This window comes from Myotis davidii, unplaced genomic scaffold, assembly GCF_000327345.1.
Source record: "Myotis davidii unplaced genomic scaffold, ASM32734v1 scaffold508, whole genome shotgun sequence".
Taxonomy (NCBI): Eukaryota; Metazoa; Chordata; class Mammalia; order Chiroptera; family Vespertilionidae; genus Myotis; species Myotis davidii.
The window spans coordinates 298,812-305,430 of NW_006299262.1; positions in this window are offsets into that span (position 1 = coordinate 298,812).

Here is a 6,619-nt window from a genome sequence, read left to right on the forward strand (position 1 = left end):
CGCAGGCCAGGTTGAGGGACCCCACTGGTGCACAAATTCGTGCGCTGGGCCTCTAGTTCTCCAATAAAAGGAACCAAGCCCCTTGGAGAAATAGTGAATCTAGGGCTGGGCAGGGAAAAGAAAAGAAGAGCCTGGAACATCTTGTAGTTACAGAAAATAAAGAAATGCTCAAAAACAGATAAAGGGACAGACCTGGCTGGTGTGGATCAGTTGGTTGAGTGTTGTCCTATGCACAGAAAGGTTGCAAAAAGTTGCCGCTTTAATCCCTGGTCAGGACACATGCCCAGGTATTGGGCTAGATCCCTAGTAGGAGGTGTGAAGGAGGCAGCCATGATGATGTTTCTCTCTCTCTCTCTCCCGCTCTCTTCCTATCTCTCTAAAAATCAATTAAAAAATTTTTTAAACAGATAAAGGGACATCAAAAGGACACAGGAGGAGCTTCCAACTGTGAAAACTGGAACAAATTGAGAGAAAAAAAAGTAATGATAGTATTAAGTTATAGCACATAGGATAAAATAAATTTCCATGAGTCTATTCTATACTGATATAAATAATTCAATAAATAAATGAATAAGTAAATATTCCTTACAGAAGAATTGAATTAACAAATGTGGGAGAAATGAGAGAAAATGAAAATCATGATTAGGCAAACACCGCAGTAATAACTGTTGCAGGCAAGACTCACTAGTGGATGCTCAAGTGGTCAAAAGTTTGCAGAGAAATGGTATGTTTGCCCGTTCTCAAAGTATGTCCTCAGAATAATTAAATGCCACGGGAAAAACATTAACTTCACAGTGGAGAAATCCTGCAGACCACACCACCTTACCCAAATGATCAGGGTTAATCACCAGTCATAAGCCATGTTGATAGCATGTGTGCAGTTTGAACCAACTGCCCGGTGGACTTCTGTTCATGAGGCAGTAAGAAGGGCAAAGCATTACTATGACCTTCTTGTAAAAAATGCATAACTTCTGAAAATGCCTTGGCTTTACCCTTATGTTCAAATGATAGTTTTATTGAGTATGCAAAAGTTGGTCATTTTTTCCCTCGGAATTTTAAGGACTTTGTCCCACTGTCTTCTAGCATTTGCTGTTGCTACTGTTATTCTGATTCTTGTTCTGTAGACATTTCTGTGTTTTTCTTGAAGCATTTAGTATCATCTTCAATTGCAATATTGTGAACTTTCATGCTCTATCTAGGTATAAAAATCTATTTTTTAAACTTTATTGTACCAGGTACTCAGTGACCATTTTTATTGCAATGTCACTCATTGGCACTGTAAAGTCATTCAGCTTTAGACATTTTTTCTTAAATTCTTCCTTTCAAAATTTCCTCCTATCCATGTTCTTTGGTTCTTTCTCTCTTCCTCTAATGTTTAGTGTCTTTTTATTTTGCCTTCTAGGAAGACTTTCTTTTCTAAAATTTCTATCAAATATCTCAATAGATATTAGATATTAACATTTTATTTTCCGAGATCACTTCCATGATTTTTCCTTTTTAAAATAGCATTTTGAGAAAACGAAATCGTGTTCTGTTCTCATTTTAAAGACATGATACCTTCTCACATTTCCCTGAGGATATTATTTACAGATTTTCCCCCAAGTTCTTTTCTGTTCCCTGAATTACCTTTGGTTTCCTCTGGAGTCAATGTTTCTATGTTTAAAATAGCATTTTGAGAAAACGGAATCGTGTTCTGTTCTCATTTTAAAGACATGACACCTTCTCCCATTTTCCTGAGGATATCATTTACAGATTTTCCCCAAGTTCTTTTCTGTTCCCTGAACTACCTTTGGTTTCCTCTGGAGTCAATGTTTCTATTTGTTTGGCTCCTTCATTTTAATTTCACGTTGCAGTTTGAGCCTACTGTCTGGTGATCCTTGGATTTCTGTTCATGTTTAAGAATGAGGGGTTAAGCCCTAGCCGGTTTGGCTCAGTGGGTAGAGCGTCAGCCTGCAGACCAAAGTGTCCCGGGTTCAATTTCCGTCAAGGGCACGTACCTTGGTTCCAGGGACAAAGTTGCAGGAGGCAACCAATCGATGTGCTTCTCTCACATCGATGTTTCTCTCTGTCCCTCTCTCTTCCACTCTGACTGAAAATCAATGGGAAAAATATCCTCAGGTGAGGATTTAAAAAAAAAAAAAAAGAGTGAGGGGTTAAGAAATTATGCGAGTGGCAGAGGCCTTTCAGCCAGCGGGTGACTGAGCAGGAAGCTGGTTGTCCACTGGACAGACCCTAAATGCTGAAATCCAAACAACTTTGGATCTGCTTAATGTCATTAGGAGAGAGCGTCTAATTTAAAAATTGTCTAAGTATTTTATTGTATTTTTCCGAGGGAATAGAGCCTGGCCTCCGAGAGGTTTGTGTGTGAGAGACGGAAAGGTGGTCAGGGTCACTGGTGTCTGACCTTCCTCCCTGTGTGGCTTGGTGCAGTGGAAGTCACCTGCATGGATCCAAGCCCGGGACCCCTCCTGGGAAACCTTGTTTGAGTGCCGGCAGCATCACAGGGCCCAGACTCCCTCCAACTGCAAGTCCCGCTCGGACCTCACCTCCAATTGCCACAAAGTGAGCTGGCAAAGGCAGGTGCTGAGAGGTGTTCTCTGTGCGGCCACAGCCTGCGGAGCAGGGCAGGCTCTGTAAAGCGCAGCAGTGATTACAGAGTAACACTCCTGTTAAATGCTTGGACTTTATAGCTTTGCATTCACAACAGTCCTGGCCCAGTGTTTGGTCTCTCTGGGGGGCAGCTGTAAAAGCCGCCTTGTTTCACAGCTAAGGAGAGGTTACAAGGCAGTTAAAATATTTTTGTCTCTTCTTTCTTTTGATGATTATTCCCATGCGGTGGCAGCCACTGGAGCAGGCCCTGCCTCCATTATCTACAAGGGAACCGCGAACACAGTGGCAGCCATCAGCCCTGATGCAGGGCTAGAATGAGCGTTTCAGGCTTAACACTTCCGTTGGTTTTCAGTGAGTTAAGAGTCAAAGTCAGAAATAGTGTTGAGTTTCGTAGCCATTGCCGGGCAACTGTCACTTACTTTAAAGAGGTGCTCTTTAGGAATAGAGTAAATGCTTTTTGTGACAGATAATTAGATGCTCTACTCTGTGTCTTCTCTGGTCAGATACATGTAGTGATTGTACAAATAAATGCATGTTCTAACGACATGGAGATATTTGGGAAAGGACAAAGTTCCACGTCTACTAGCTCTGAATTATAACAAATAATGATAATAAAGCTGGTCATAAAAATTATCAGCCAGCCGGTGTGGGTCAGTGGTTGAGCATTGACCCATGCACCAAGAGGTCACCATTCTTGGTCAGGGCACATGCCCGGGTTGCGGGTTTGATCCCCAGTAGGGTGCGTGAAGGAGGAAGCTAATTGATGTTTTTCTTTCATAGATATTTCTATTTCTCCCTCTCTCTAAAATCAATAAAAACATACAAAAATTTTTAAAAATTATCATCATATGGGAAAAGTAGCTATCAGAATCTTAAAATTGATCCTGGCATGAACAGCATCTCCACAGTGTTTAAAATTCCTCAGCTCCTCAGAGCAACCTCACTGGGCAGACTAGGCCGGTAGCACTCCCCACCCTCTATCATCCAGATGGACACACAGGCCTAGACGTCCGGGCACTAGTTAGCAGCCAGTGCTGCACCTGGCTCATCACATGTCCACATACTCTGGGTGGTCCTTCTCACCTGAGCCTGGTGGCCAGAGGGCAACAGCCCACACCACCGCCCTCACCCCAGTTCCCAATTCTCTTTCTCAGAACCAAGTGATGGAGGTGGGTGTCTGGGGTGCTTGTCCCTGAACGGGCCTGAGGCATGGATGACAAGGGGTGGGTGGGGAGGAGGAAAGAGATCGATCTGGAATATTAAGAACTCTCCAAGCGGTAGGGTCACAAGGTATAAACACACTCACTAAGCACATACCTTTTCTTAAATTAAAAAAAAATATCAAAATGCAAATCAAATACAGTTGTGACTGTAAACCATTGAAGAAAACTGCCAGGCCTGTTTTAGAAGTCCAGTGTGGGCATTGGGACTAACAGCGGTGATGCCCGTAGAGCTGACCTCAGACCCGGAAGGACCACAAAGATAACTGGATACAGATGCCTCGTTGTACAGACGAGAACACTGAGGTGGGAGCGGTTAGTAATTTCCCCAGTGATTGGAGGTGGCAGTAGGACAGTAGCCAGCACAGTGTCCCGTGCAGAGCAGGTACGGATATCAGTTAGGAAAGAGTTCAGGTTTGTTTTTCTCACATATCGAGTCCAGAGGTAGGCAGCCCTGGGCCTCGGGATTCCTGGGCTTAAACAAGAGAAATCAGCCCTGCTCCCCAGCGGCCAATATGCCAGCATGCCCAGTCAAGTTCTGGGGACACAATGTGCCCGGAGAAGGGAGCCCCGTATAGAAACTATGAAAGAAACCAGGGATCTTCAACATAACAGGAAGGAGCCCAGTGGAAACCTGACCGCTGTCATGTAGAGGACAAATGTGAGAGGTCCTGTGTGGGCCCAGAGGTCAGAATTAGGCCGGGAAGTGCAATCGTTGGATGACAAACTAATACAACAATAGGAATAGTTTTAACGATAAGCACTTACTGAAAAGTGGCCGCTCGGAAAATAGTGCAGTTTCCTGAAGATAGTCAAGCTGAATAAGAAATTGGAGAGGCGTTTGTGTGTGAGGGGTGGGGAGGGAAGAGCAAGGGAGGGAGAGAAGGCGGTACAGCACTGCTTGGGGAGATGACCTCTGAATTCTCTTTCGCAACAACTCATTTAACAAGTCCCTGCTGAGTTTCTGCTGCGGTTCACACAGGAACCATATTTTCCAAATGAGATGCCGGCCTGGCATTTGTGCAAAAGCTCATGGAGAGAACACGGTGTCGATGAGGGTTATTTACTGATTTCTCAGGAGCCACTCCCAGGGTTCCCCAGACCCAGGCCCCACTTCGCAGATGGGGCCTCTGTCCGTTGGAGATCTGGTACCAGGGAGCAGAGCAATATGGGTCGTCCAGAGGCAGCATTTTTTCCAGACCCCTGCAGCCTGGGCTGAGTATTTATCCAAAAGCCTGAAAGCTGGCCGGCAAGTGCTGTACCAGGAAGGCAGTGAGGAGCGCCTCACTTATGAGCTGTCACTGGAGGCTCGCTGGCCCTCACTTTTCTTACCTGGAAAATGGGAGCTTTGTGAGGCTGTAAGGTGCTTCGCACGGGCTCAGCCCTTCGTGAGGATTCAGCCGACGTGGTTACTCTAGTTCCTAAGTGTCAGCTCCGCTGCTGATACTGCTATGTCACTTTTCCAGACCTCGACTTCCTCTCCTGTAAAGGGAGGGCGGGTTGGGCTAGAACAAGCCCTGGGATTCCTTCCAGCACAAAATGGATGCCAGGCTCCCCAGCCTGCGCCAGGAGGTCACCTCTGCCAGGAGGTGGCACTACGAATTCACGTTTCCAGCAAAGAGGAGGGCTGTCTGTTTGTTAATCTCCCCTCGGCTTTGAAAAGGAGCCTGGAAACTCAACTGCTTAGCAGCTGCCTCTAAACCGACTTATAAAATCATGCTGCTGATGTTCCCGGGGCGACCGGATTCTCCCCTCTTTGGCTTGCTCCCGGCACACCCCAATCGGCTTCCTCGGGACGGTCCTGGGCGTTAGGGAAGGGGAGAAGAGCAGCCTGGCAGGCCCTGTCCTCCCCCCGGGGGTCTCTCCCTTTGCTCAGAAGCACAGCTGCAGGCACCCAGGAGCATGTGCTGTCGAATTACACCCCCAATCAGCCGTTTGCATGCGACTCAGAGGGTGCAAAGGGCCACTCGCCCTGGCTGTTGCCTCATTGCCAAGGAGGAGGGGACCCAGGTATGGTTTTGCAGCCTCAGATCTCTGGCAGCAGCTAGGCTGGGGGGCCCAGAAAACGGGGTTTCCTAGTCTTCAGGGGCTGCTGTGAGCAGGATCAGTCTGAGCAGGACAGGGAACGAGCTTGGGGCTGAGAGGGCCCAAGCCCTCATTGTGTCCAAGGCCCGCCCTGGACAGCAAAGCGAATGTAAGATGAAAGTTCTCTAGCCCCTCGATCCTTGGACTTTTCTCGAGAGTTGAGCAGAAGAGGAAGGAAGGAGAAGGAATGGCAGGGAACAGGGAGAAAACAAGAGAGAAGGATAGATAACTTCTGAAATAGTTCGTCTTTCCCCTCTTAAGAAAGAAATAATTTTAAGATTTAGAAAGTAGAGGATATGAATGTATGTTTTGGGTCTTTGCTTCTAGCTCGCCTTATCTCCTTTACACATATATCTGGTTGGCGGGCTGGAAAATTAATGGGCCAAATTTAATTATCCTGCAGACGGATTTTGACCTTTCAATGTTAGGTTGTCAAAACTTTTCTTCTCGGAGAAACTAAGATGGCGGCAGAGATAAACACCGGGAAATTAATGCCGCTCACAACAATTGATTAATACCTCAGAAAAACAATACGGACATCATCCAGAACCACAGGAAGCCTGGCTGACTGTAAATTCTACAACTAGAAGGAAGGAAAGGCACACTGAGAGCAAGAGAAGCTGCAGAAGAGAAGCGCAGAGGTAAGGGGCTCGCGCGCGCGCGGAAAGGGGCTGGCACCTGAGGACGCGGCTGTCTTTTTGAAT